This window comes from Gambusia affinis, linkage group LG16 (assembly GCF_019740435.1).
Source record: "Gambusia affinis linkage group LG16, SWU_Gaff_1.0, whole genome shotgun sequence".
Classification (NCBI taxonomy): Eukaryota; Metazoa; Chordata; class Actinopteri; order Cyprinodontiformes; family Poeciliidae; genus Gambusia; species Gambusia affinis.
Genome location: NC_057883.1, coordinates 19,892,673 through 19,906,700, shown reverse-complemented (window position 1 = coordinate 19,906,700; position 14,028 = coordinate 19,892,673).

Here is a 14,028-nt window from a genome sequence, read left to right as displayed (position 1 = left end):
ACTTAGAAACAACAATGATAATGTTTTAACTTAAGGAGAGTTTAGAAATCAATATTTGGTGAAATAACAACGAGGTTTTCAATATATATATGCTTTTTTATATAATAATTTATATACAGTAAATTTGAATATTCTAAAAATTATGTCTTCATTAACTTTAAGTGGAAAACTGTCACAATTAACAGAAAAAAAGAAGCTCTCAAACATGTGATTCACTTGGCTTAGTAAGTACCAATTATAGGTGTGCTTTTAGATAACCTTGCTAATTATTGAATGGAAGATGAGTTGGGATAAACTGACTTTTAGTCTAAAGTGAATTTGTTTTTATAAGTAAAAGATTTAAGCTCACATATATTACATTTTCATGATTACTGCCCTAAATTTACTGTTCATTATCGCAATGTTTCATTGCACCAAAAGAAAACAGATTTATTTTTTATAAATATGGAAAAGACTGCTGACTTGTCGAATGGCTGGCGGAACATTATTTGATAGAACCCAAAAGTGTGTCATGAGCTGCAAAACATCATCACTAAATGTGACGGCTGTTCAGAGCGCTGTATCCAAGCATATTAATGTGAAGTTGAGTGGAAAGAAATGTGTGGTTGAAAAAGGTGCTGAAGCAACAGGGATAATTGTCGCCTTGGGAGGATTGTGACGCAAAGCCTGTTACAGAATGTGAGGGAGATTCACAAGGCATGTACTGCAGCTAAGACCAGTTCATCAACCACCACAATATCCATCCATCCAACAGAGACCCCAAAGTCCCATCAAAGATCAAAGGTCATTTTGCATTTGATTTGGAAATCAAGGTCCCAGAATCTGGAGAAAGGGACAGGAGACCTCCAAGTTTCTGAGAAGTTCCCACAATTTGCAGGACGATGAAATCTGATGTTGTTGACACTTAGTGATTGCCTCTGCTGATAAGTTTTTTGGAGATGCTCACTTCAGTTTCAGTTCAGTTTATTTTCTGACCCATTCAAGATATTAGAATATAACTGAAAAGTAATTGCTTTAGGAACTTTATCACTAAGTGAAGTTGGAATATTACATGAGAGCAATAAATTATGAAAAAACACTCAAATATGGGCTTAATTAACAGCATTAGTACCTGCTTATAGGTTTTCATTTTCAAAACTAGATACTTTTAATCTGAGAAGCATACTCATTGAGACATATATTCTAATTTATTGAATATTTAATACCAATTCACAATTATTGCTGTCTCAATGTACTAACATTAATTTTCAGAAATATCCATTTGCTAAAATCCAATCATATCTTAAGATTTAATGTCAATTTCAAACATTCAAACTGACCTCATAAAACTATGCAATTACAGTTTATTATGCAAGTTTCAGTTGTTTATTGAATCCCTAGAAGAACAAACTTCTCTAAGACTGTAATTTATTGACAAGCACCTGTTTATAAGATTTTCTTCTTCAGGTAACATCTTCTGCTGATACATTGCCTTCAGTTCAGTTTTCAGTATTCCCTATCTGGGATTTATTACTTTTTAATTCAAAAAGATATGTTTTTCTGTCTTATTGAATATGTATTTGCAGTTTTAACATCAACACTCAGCATCTTAATTTTTGCTTTCAACAATCTTTCCTTTAATAATTATTACTTTTCAAAACAGGAAAACAAATAAACTCTGTTTTTCTGAAGTCCTCAGACTCCTAATTCTTGTAAGAGCCTGAGGCAGCAGCTCCTGCAGGAGATGAAGCGTCCTGTTGGACTTTGGAGACATTTTTTTGTGTTGAGTGCCTTTTTATGTTGTTGTTTGTAAGAAGAGTGGCTGCTTGTAGGAGGATGCATTACTCTCAACAAACTTCCAACAAAGTGCTGTATTGAATGAAAAACAAAACTTAAAGGAGAGCAGCAGACTGAACTGGGCCCAAAGCACCACTGTCACAAACACGGTCTGTGGCTGATTTAGATCATCTGTTCTTAACTCGGAGGGTTTTACTCCATCTGCCAAATATGACAGCTGCTACTGCATCTCAATGCTCCAATCTATGAAATTAATATTCAGACTTAATCCACTGGCAGCTCATCATTGTGCAAAGAGCCTGTGTACAACATGACAGTGTTTTTGCCACGTCACTGTAATCTGGAAGCTGTGCCTTAACACTGCATGAACATGCGAGGCTGCTCCAATAGTCAGATTAACTGTACTGGCTTGAAGTGTAATGGATTACCTGGATCTGTGACCGGATTACATGGATCTAAATTTACCGGACAGAATGGGAATCCTGAAATGTTTTTGGCTAAATGTGCAGAAATAGACAAGTAGTCAAGTTAGTTTTGTTTAAATTCTTAGGTACAGAGAAAATTCAATTACATAATGAGCTTTAAATAAGTTGAATCCAAACTCAGATGGTTTGTGGACCATGATACCCATCCATCCATCCATGATTGTTGTACATCCATCTATCATTACTTAAATCATCCGTCTGTCCATGACTAAAGCCAGCCAGCATTAGCGTCTTTTTGAGGTTTGGACACAGAGGTAACATATCCTGCAGGCTATTTTTGATGAACTTAGGGGAATGCAGAGGTTATAATTGACAGACAGTTCTCCAGAGATGTCTGGGTCACCCCAGTGTCTCCCTCTGGCAGGATATGCCTCTAAAAGAGATCCCCACACGACGTCCTTATCAGATGGCCTGTCTTCAGCTGAATCTCTTTTACAAAAAGGGGTCCAGCTTAAGATAAAAAATCTGTTTGAATGGCCTCAGTTTGGAGAAGCAGAGATTATTTATCACTGTGGAGAGGCAGTAACAGCTGACGGGTTCTTAAGCACAACAGAAGTTCAGTCTCACACATTTTGCAATTTTATGTGGAGGTGCAGAGCAGAAGTTAAGGCAGTTAATACACAATAAAATAACTTGCTAAACCTAAAATAAAAACAAAAACAAAATAAATCTGGTCAGAAACCAGCTTCAGTGTTCCTGGACATTTGTTTTGGAAATGTTTTGTCATTTTTATTTTGACTTGTTTTAGGATGCTGTTGGAGCTCTTTGTTTAGTTGTGTAATCAAATATTTAGGAATTGGTCTCTCTGCATGTTTCTCTTATTTTCCCCAAGGCTTACTCTGATATTGAGCAACCCAGAAATATGACAACTACAATCCATAAAGCCACATCAATAAATATAATTGATGTTGTTGGTTAAATTTTCTAAATACATTCTTGGATACTTTCATGAAACAGCACTCTGACAATCAGTCTTCTGATTTCCCAGTGTAAATGCTTTCAGCTGATTTGAATCTTACCTAAAACTTTGCCTGAAGCTCTGGATGAGACTTTAATACCCACTGAAACACAGTCGACCTGTTCTGAGTGAATGCTTCCAAAGTATTTCTGCAGACGACCTACGGAGCTCAGACTCTGGCACCGTGCCTCAGTCTTTGCTCCACATCTTCTGCTTTCCATGAAGGAGCAGAGCTCAGACAGACAGAGAGCAGCTGAGACGACAACAAAGAGGTTTCTGTCAGTACTTCAGGTGAGGCTGCTGTGACATGAGCTTCAGTGAGAGTCAAGTTTCTGTGCTGAGAGGAAAGCGAAGTCAGGGCTGGATTATTGAGCAGGAAAAAACGCTCCCAGTCTTCCATCTGTTTGGGTGGTTTGACTTCAGGGAGGACACAGACAATCTGTTTGTGATATCCTAACAGCCCTGATATTTTGAGGGGACAATTTAGCATTAAAAATACAGGTTAATTTTTGATAAATAAGCATTGTGCAAAGTCCCAAAGGTGTTTCTGCTAGAAAATGTCTGGAATGTTGTCAAGAAATGCTTCTGTATGTAAGTGTTTATGGAATCAGTTTAAATGAAACTTAAAGTTGGCGATTAACATGAAAGACCAGATGAGAGCTCCAGAAATGACTAGATGGAGAAAACACAAACGTTCCTGAGACACGGAGAACTGTGTGAAATTTTCCATGAACCAGGGAGAGGAGAGTGTAGAATATTGGCAGAATTTTGTCTGATCTGATGAGCGAGATATTTTAATTTCTTGGCTACATATCAATCAGATATGTTTTAATTGTTTGATGCACATTATTATGCTTTTGATTCAGAATAGGGAAGGAACCAGAACCATGATAATTTGTGTCTTATGGAAAGTTGGAACCTTTCCAATCAATCAGAACTAAATCCCAGTGTGTTTGTTTGTTTTATTTTCTGAGTGATCTTAAATGTCCCATAAAAAAAAAATCCTAAGAAAATCCTATCTGTCGGTGTTAAAACTTATCGGCTTGATTGTGCTTCAACTGCTGAAATATAGTCCACTTAATGCTCATGTTAGGCAAGACTGCTTCATACCAGAAGCTGTTGAATTATTTCTTTACACAGGATTTTTTATAACAACCAGAGGCCATTTGAATTGATTCGATTCCAGGAAGGTAAAGTATATATGAACTCTCATGATTAAGCTGGACCTTTGATTGAGAAGTGTTTGCTCAAGAGTACATTTGTCTGTTGTTTCTGTGAACAGTGTTTACTGCCACGTCTTCATGTGGGTTTTTATCTACGCAGGAAAACACAAAGTCAATGTCTGTTGAAGGTTTGTCACTTCACACATCGCTCTTTTGTGAATTTAAATCAGATTTCATCATGTTTTACACTCCAGCATAAATTCTTGGTTAGATCTGGTCTCCATCAGCTCCCGGGCAGATCATGGTTTGCATCATGTCTCCATCATCAGCAGGCATCAAAGCAGCTTCCTGCAGAGACATAGTGAAGGTTGCTCTAAGCTAAAGAGAGCTTTTCTTTGTGTTTTAGATGAAATGTTCTAGGGGTAATTTTTATTTTTTTGTATTTTTATCATCAGGTTCACATCTCTACAGGTGTTTTCTGCTTGGTCTTTATGTTGCTTGATGAACTGGCTGAAAACCCCTAGCCAGAATCCAAAAACTAAAGTATTTATGATGATGAAGGATAGGCTGCAGGAATAGGTATCCAACTAAAATTGTTGGATCTGAATGAATGAAGGTAGAAAAACTGTTTTTGATTACATTTTTGCATTATGCTATCACCTTGCTGTGAATGAAATGCTGTTATGTCGACAACAGTTTTCTTTGCAGGTTTCTCAACTCATCAGCAGATCCAGCTGTCTATCTTCCTCTTTCTCACTGCAACTGTAAACAGCCTAGTGACTGATGCTCAAAACAGCTGTACTCAAGGCGTAAAACCAATTTGTACTTTCATTATATACTGGCGGTTTGGACAGGATGATACTCTTCTTTGTCTGATGGCAGATTGATGGTTTTCATCTCCTTCAGATGGATTATAAAAGAGCAGCTCAGATGCCAGAAAATATTGTTGAGTCCTGACTGAAGCTTTAATGACTCCAAACGATGACAGGGACCCTATGCCATTAATTTATGAGTACTATATGACTCCAATGTACATCTGAGAGGAATCTTAAAAGGACAGCTTAATGCACCAACATTAATTCCATTTTTTTTGTTTTTATTTTTTTAGGGCATTGACAGATTTAGAAGACAATGTTTTCAAGTTCGAAGAAACTTTAGTTCAGTGGGGCGGATAGTTGCAATCAGACAGTTGTGGGTTTGAGTCCAGGATCCTCAGCAGGCGCATGCTGAACTCCACTTCATCCTGCACACGTGAATATGAATGTGTAATTATAGATTTGCCATTGATCATTTGCTACCATGGTAACAAACCCAGGTAGGACTTGAAATAGCAGGACGATAATGAACCTGAAGTAACCTTAAAATGCAACAAATCCTTAATATAGCCGAATATTTTGAAGAAATGTTCTGCTCTCTTTTACGTACAGCTAAACCAGATATTTTCATTCTCTACATAAAAGACAAACGTTCAGTCTGACTGTTTTTTGAGGTCGGTTAGGTTCATCAGAATTATTTATATTTGCTGTCCCAGAGAACAAAATGTTTTAGAGTGAACAGTATGAAACAAAAACAGAAGGTGTTGTAAAGATTCTCTCCAAAGCTATTAAGAATGTCATTATCCACAGTGAAATAAATCTGGTCCCATATGGGCTGAAGTGCCACTAAGACAGGAGATAGACCATTACAGTAAAATCAGCATAAAAGCTTAGATTCTTTTTCAATTGAAAAAAGACCTTGATTTAAGGAGATATGTCCTGTGGGCTAATGAAACTGACGTGCTGGATGAAAAACGGGGAACGGGGCAGCCTGCCTATTCCAGCTGTGAAGTACTGGGAATCATTTGTTGGTCTTTTGCTACAGGATGTATTGGTGCATTTTGCAAAATAGCTGCAACATCAAAACATTGACCAGAAAGTTAAAACATGGACATAAAAGATTCTTGTGGAAAAAACACTGAAATGTTTGACCTAAGTTACATATTTTCAAAAGCAATTCTACCAAAACTAAGCAAATGTATATAGCATAAAAAAAATTCTCAAGCTCATTGTTGTGGAACTAAGCAGGGAGAAACAGTTTTGAAAAACTTTTTTCAGTTCTATTTTATCTTTATAATGTTATAAGTAAGATAAAATGCACCCATTTCCATTAATAAGGTGCAGCAGCATGAACTGTTCTATGTGCAGACACACACACACACACGCACAGCTGTTGCAACATCTCTGCAAAAGAAGTTGAAATGTTTCCTCAACCTTTCTCTTTGTCCATCTCTCTTTCACTTCCTTATTGAGCAACATTTAAATCACTAGACAGAGCTGGACTCAAGTTCAAGTTTATAATATGAGAAACAGTCTTTTTAAACAAAATGATCCCCAAAACGTTAATGTAGCTCATGGATCACTCATTAGTCATTTATTTGCTGATTGATATAATGAAAGGTTGGAGCAGTAGTGCTTAAGATCCGTCTCATGGTGCTGGACCCGGTTCTCCTCCAGGGGAAGTTCAGAGCCCCGCAAAGAGCAATGAGGAAATTCAGCTGCTGAACATCCTGAGCATGTGGAGGCATCCTCCGAAAAAGAAAAATATCTGAATAAAAATGATTAGACATGAATGTAGAAGCACCTTTTATTGAAACACTTTAGCTTGAATGTAAGCTGTGGTTTGAACCGAGGAGAAAGATTTCAGACCAAAGCAGCCGCGGCAGAGGAAGACCTTCAAACAAGGAAGGATTGCTTGAATGTTTTGTTTTTCTCTTAACTTCTTTTCTTTAATTTGCTGCTTTTGTCTCTTCTACCGTCTATTCTGCGTTTTTCTTCAACTTCCCTGATCACTTCCTTGATAACAATGCCACCACCTGCTCTGATTCTCTTTACCTCACCTGCAGCCACTTCCCTAATCAGCCTCCCTGGTAGATATATGTTTCACCTCCCACAGATACCCGCTGTGTTGTTTATTTGGCCTTGTTTGTTTCATAAGAGCTTCTATTTCAGCAAAACTTTCAGATTTTGTTCACTTTATTCTCATTATATTTAAGAATAGATTCAAGAGTGGATAGATGTTTCCATTTAGCTATGCTCTATTAGGTTGTTAAACAACTCTTCCACCTAACGCTTTTCTTAAATTTCATAGCTCAAAAGGCTCCATTCATCATGCCTGGCCCGTAAACAGAAATATTTAAGCACAGCCAAAGCTCAACTTACTCTCTGGTAGGATTTTCTCCCTATTTAAACATAATTTAAACAGCCATTTGTATGCTGACACAGCATACTCAATAGTTTCTCAGATTTATAGGTCCTATGCCTGCTTGCATCCAACACCAAATTCCTTAAGAACATAAAGTCAAATGAATTACCTTTTGATTGGTGCTTCTTGGATGGCGTTCCTGGTCCAGCACCAATATTCTGGTCTTCTGCCATTCAAGGCTGGTTGGCTTGGCATCCTTTCCAACAAAAACACACATTTCAGTATTTTGATTAAATAAGTAATAATATTGTAACACTACAAAAATAAACCTGGACAGCTATCAGTGAATCAAGAAAAGCTCTCTTGATGAAATGGGATGACAGAAATGTGTACAATGTGTTGATTTGTAATGACTAAAATACACAGATTATATTTTTAGATATGTTGACAGCAGAATCTTCTGGATAACACATTACTGGTGTTCTGATGGAGATTCTGTATTAGTGGACAATTGATAGGACAAATTGTGTCAGGAAGATTAACAAAACGCTTTTAGTACTTTAATTTAATAATTTGCTAAATTGCTGTAATCTGTACTGGAATGCTTTGTCTGAGTTAATATTGCAGTTCTTTTAACCACTACAGTGAACAGATGCAGAGTTAAATTGGCTGGATTTTTTTTTCAGTTTACACTTACAGTGATTCTTCGTAATTTTAGTCAGAAACAACAGAATCAGTGCAACTGCAACTCAAATATTGCCTAATGGCCTGATAATAACCTTATTTAATCTCTTCTTTGTAGTTGGTTCACTCACCTCAGAGTGCTAGATGCCTAAGAACAGGAAGTGAAACAGACAGAAGTGATAAGACATTTTTTACTGTCTTATTAATTTAGCTAGAAAAATATCTGATCACTTAGGAGTTCTTGAAACTTTATTCCCAAGTGCTTAGTTAATTCTTTTAATAAAATTTAAAAAATGAGAAGGTGACATGAAAGAAAAGTCAAGTATTCACTCGTGAGGCCTGAAAACATAAAATACACATCACTGGTTCCAGTGAACATATACTATTCTGAGAGAGAGATCACATCAAAATTCACTCACACAAACAACAGCACTTGATCTTTCTCAAAATTCTGGTTTTATTTTTCAACTTTAGACTAAACAAGAATTAAGCTGTGTCCTGATGTTCATTTAACCAAATATCATAGCAAAGAAATTGTTCCAATAAATTATGTAGCAAGTTATAGCTCCAAATACTGAAAGTTATTGCTCCAGTATGTTGTTATTTTCTTATTAAAAAGACACTGCTGGTTGAATTGGTCACCTTCACAAGTCATACTTAATATTGAGTGAAGTCTTGGAAATGTCTTCTGCCTTTATATCTCAAAGTTTTTACCGACTTTGAAGAAACTTGCTTCCTTCAACTTTGCTCAAAACAGTCCTGGACTATGCGTTTGTTCATCCATGCTATAGACGAATCTATGAGAGGAAATACACAGGATTTTCCACAGTGACTGGTTGTGGGTTGGGACTCTTGGGTCTGTTGTTTCTTTAGGAAACACTTCTTCCTTGTTTGCTTGTGGGAGATGCAGCAGTACTGACGGACAAGAAGCTATTTGGATGAAAATGCAGCTCAGCTCTTACATGATCTTGTATGTTGTTCCTATATTCCCATAGGATACCAATATGTGAAACAAGTCTTGTGCCGTGTTGTGAGGAGGTGGAAGAGAAAGTAATGCTGTATGTGATAAGAGGTCAGATGGAGGAAGAAAGTCAGAGGTGAAAATAACAGAAAGATGTTTCCCATCAAAGGGAAACATTTTTGATGTCTGACCTTGGCTGCAGCAGAGAGATGCAGCTGTTTGTCTCATCATAAATACCGAACGTTTTATGAAGTTGGCAACAAGTAGAAAAGTAGAAAAGGCTGAACAGTTCATCACTCTTTAAAATATGTTTTCACCTGCTCATTTTATTTGTAACTTTGATCCAATAACACACATCCCTTGAATAGGTACAAGTAAAAGTCACGGTTTGTATTTAAACAGGCAGTTTACAAAGGTGGCATAATATTTGCAAATATTTGTGCAGGAATAAGTTACACAAGTCTATAGATACATCCTTCTCCTGCTGTTTGATGCACATTTAACTCTGAAAATCGTTATATATAAACACCTTTCTGCAAAATTTAATTAGTTAATTAATTAATTTAGCATGTACTTGATATAAAAATATTTATTGGTAAATTGTAATTTGTTTCAATCAGGTTATTGTCTGATCTTTGACTACGCCATTTCAACACCTTGATTCTTTTGTTTCAACTATTCTATTATAGATTTGCTGCAGGATTTCAGATTAATTTCCTGTTTCAGATGTCTAACAGATGTCTTCCCATTCATAAATTGGTGTACTGAGATCATGGTAGACTCAATCCCTGCAAGGTAAATGTTCAGATGATGAGTACTCCACCACTATGCTTGATGGTTGATTTGAGGCATTATGTTTATGTTTTTTCTCCAGACTAGGTCCTAAGATTATGACCAAACATCTCAATTTTTGTCTAATGTGTCCAAAGGACAATGCTTCAGATGTTATGTGGTTTATCTATATGCATCTTAAACTAAGTGTTGTCACTGAGGCCTGAAGAGGAGACAAAGCTCTTTGTCATTTTTTGTCATTTCTCAGCGCATTGCCAGTCTGACCTTGGGGTATATTTTCTACAGTATTTATCCCCTCAAAGCTTGCCACTGTCAGCTTTCTTTTGGTTTTCCAGTTGTGAAGAATTATTCTCATATATTACAGGAAGGATGACAGAGTTCAAATATTTTGGAATTAACATTATAAAACATCACATCATTGATGAGCAGCAACAGTCAATAGTCATCATGCACACATTTACTTTTCCCTCTCCAATCCTACAAATACAGCAGGGTTAGATTTAGGTTTTCATTCAGTTTCTCTATTTGACTTCATTGTTGAAGAAAACATGGAACTGTAGTGATTTTGTACACTTATATGGAAAAACATTTAGAGCCAGTTAAATACCATATTTGTTTTGCTGAATCTTATTATTTAAACACTACAGTAGAACAAGAAAATACTTTTTTCTTTTATTTCATATTTCTTTTACTACCGCTGATTGTATTTTTTTCCCTTTGGAACATTAATATTTTGCCTGTTCACTCTGCTTGTTGCCCACTACATTCTAAGTTTTTTATGCTCTTTTGATGCTCAGACTGAATTTTAAAAATCACCTTTTTCTTCAACTTGCATTAACACTCTAACTTTTCCAGCATCTCTAATGTGAAGTACATTACTTTCAAATGACTCAGGGGGGTTGTGCTATATTTGAGCCAGAGTATCAAAGTTTAAAATTATACATTCCTGGTTGTATTAATCCCTTAAGCCCTCGGCTGTTTTTTAAACTTTCACCTGGAAAAACATCGTTGGATTCGGTCTGTAAGAGCTCCACAACTTCTGGGGCAAAATGAACAACCTCAGGCTGAAATGATAGGAGACACTCCTGATACACAACAGGAACAAACCTGTTCCTGAAGGCAAAAACTGCAGTTTATTTTTGTTGTTGTTAGTGTCTTAAAAATGAGAACTGAGCAGCATCTGCATGGATCTACGTATTTAGAGGACAGATTTTGAAACAGACGGCAGGAAGTTTGCTGTTGGTTGGGCCATTGTTTGCACATAAAAAGCAGCATTTCTGTACTTGTGATCAGTAAAAACTGGTTTGATGATGAGCTCATTATAAAATAGGTGATCAAAAAAGAAGAACATGAAACTAACATCTAAAAAAATCTGCTGCAGCACCTAAAATCATGTCCACGTTAATGTTCTCTTCTTTTATCGGCTGAAATGCTGCAGATGTTAGCCTGTTCAGGTAATTCTGTGTGTTTGAACATCCTCCTTGTTTCAATTTAAGATTTGATTAGGAGTCAGAACATGCTGTTAAGTCTTTTTACTGCCTGTTTCTAGCTGAAGATGACCACAGAATATTAAATGGGAACAATAAAGAACAACCGAGACAGCTCTTGCAGAATACTCACACACTCAGGACCTAAAGGATGAATTGAACAAATAAGAATCCACAGAAATACAGTCCCACAGATGCAGAGTGTAGAATATCAGGATATTGGCTTGCTCTCTGCTCAGATTTATGGAGGCCAGTTGAATGATCCTGAGTAGTGAGAGAGTGTATTTTGGCAGGGCTCAGCTGCAGCCTCCTGGCCAACACACACTTCCACATATTAACCGGAAAAGTCAGTGGAAGGCCTCCTAAGCAAATACAGAATGAAAACAATATCCATTAAAGCAGTGGATGGTTCAGCCTAAGTCAGAGCAGCTCAGAAAGCAGCACTGAGTGATGAGCTGTCATCACTCAAACACACGATTCCTTTAGTCGACCAAATCTGCTCTACTATGCAGGAAGCATGTTTCGGATCATCTATTGGATATCCTATAAATTGGAGCTTGGACGTCTGAACAGAAATATGGTCTTTATTATCTCCTATAGGCCTGATGTACTGTCCAAAACTGAGAACCTTGAGAAGAAGAGTGTCTCTGTCTGAAAATCATCTAGGTTTTCATCCTTGAGGCTATTGGGACTTTAAAACACAGTACAAGGGTCCACTGTACTCTTGTATAGTGAACCATGAATAGTGGTTTACTATTCACAGATTCTCCTACTTGTGGATTATTTCCGAAGATGTTTTCATACAGCATTTCCAAAATATTCTAAAGAAAAAAATGAAGCTAGGACAACTAAAGTACCTAGATACCTGACATAGTTTTGGTTGGCGTTTGCAAATCCTCCAATCAAGGAGCACCATTTATTTTCCTTGGCACTGATTGGCTGTACTAGAGTAGTAGTCCTAGAATCTCCTTTTGTATGTCTTAAACTCTAATTTCTGAAGTGAATTTCACTTAATTTTTGATATATAATTTCTAATCAGAGCATGACAGTTGTTGGCATTACACAGGATCTTTAGGAGTGTCCAAATAATTTAATGTAGGAAACCCATCAGTTCCAGTTTGGAGAGAGAAGCTGAAATATTTTCAGTGTTTCCACTCTCTTCTGTAGGATGATTTTATGGAAAACTGTGGTTCCTTTACCAAAGGAACACATTGGGTGAAAATACAAAAAGAAAAATAAATATTTTGATGTAAAAACTACACCTGTGGATATAAATTCACATTTATTCATAAAACACATTTAATTTAACAATTTGTTTGACCAGTGCTGTACATTATGCAAAAAATGTAAATATTAATAATAAATATAACATAAGGATGACAATAAAATGAATAATCATTTCCAAGAAATAGAAGTGAATGGTTCAAACTGTGTGAAAAGCCACTGAAGACAGATGGCAAGAGAAGGATGTCTAGTTCCATAATGTTGGATAAAGTTAGGATAAAATGAAAGTCTGATAATGACACTAATTTCAATCCAAATTTTTTTTTTAGGTATTTTTCACTGGGTAAAGATCTACAGTGTTTGGCATCGTGTGAGTCTAAGTCAAACATTCTGTGGTAAAATCAAAGAAAATAAACAACAGAAAAAACTTGAAAATTTAAAACAGAATACATATTCAGATGAATTTAGGATTTATCTGTGACCTGTTTAAATGGTGAATGATGTTTCTGCTGCAAAATATTGCTAAGCTTTGTGGATAAAACCAGGATTTTTGTGTTTTTTTGTTTTTTCATCACTCCCTGTCTCCACATTCGTGTTTCAGTCAATGGAGATTTTCTGTGTGGATTTTACAAACATTGTTCATACAAATCTCATGGCTGACTGTAACTGTTCTCATATCTCTCTCCTTTTTCGGTGCTGAAGCATAAGTAACTGCAGTATATGACTGTTACTTGTCTAGCTGGAATATCCTGAAATTGACTCCCATGAGGCTTACAAGGAGGAAACTGTCCCTGCAATCATCTCTGCACATCTTCCTCATATCAGACATACAGAAAGAATAGATGATTGCAGTTTTCTTGTAGCAATAAACACAAAGATCCTGCATGAAATGTAATGGAGCTGAGTTGCTGTTGCTGTGCTGTGATATCTTAGAATTTATGCAAGTGTTTACGAGACATTGCATCATTTTGTTCATTTCACACATGAGCAGTAAAAGAGCATTTTTTTGGCACCTCTGCCAGAGACAGACCCAAGTTTGGGTGTCCTAATAAAGGAAGAATTATTTAGCTGGCACTGGCTGTGCTGATTGAGACTTGAGCTTTAATTAAAGATTTCATGCATCCCAGTTTCTGGCAGACGTTGCCGCTTTCTCTGTTTCTGCTTCAGTTCCTGCCAACGTCTTTTCAAACGCAAACCTCCAGTCGTCTGTTGAACTCATCTGGGGACATGCAGGAGAAATCACTTCAGTCACACAACTTTACGTCTTCGTTAGCCTGTTGGTGATGCCAGGGTTTCCAACCTACAGTCACTGAAAAGA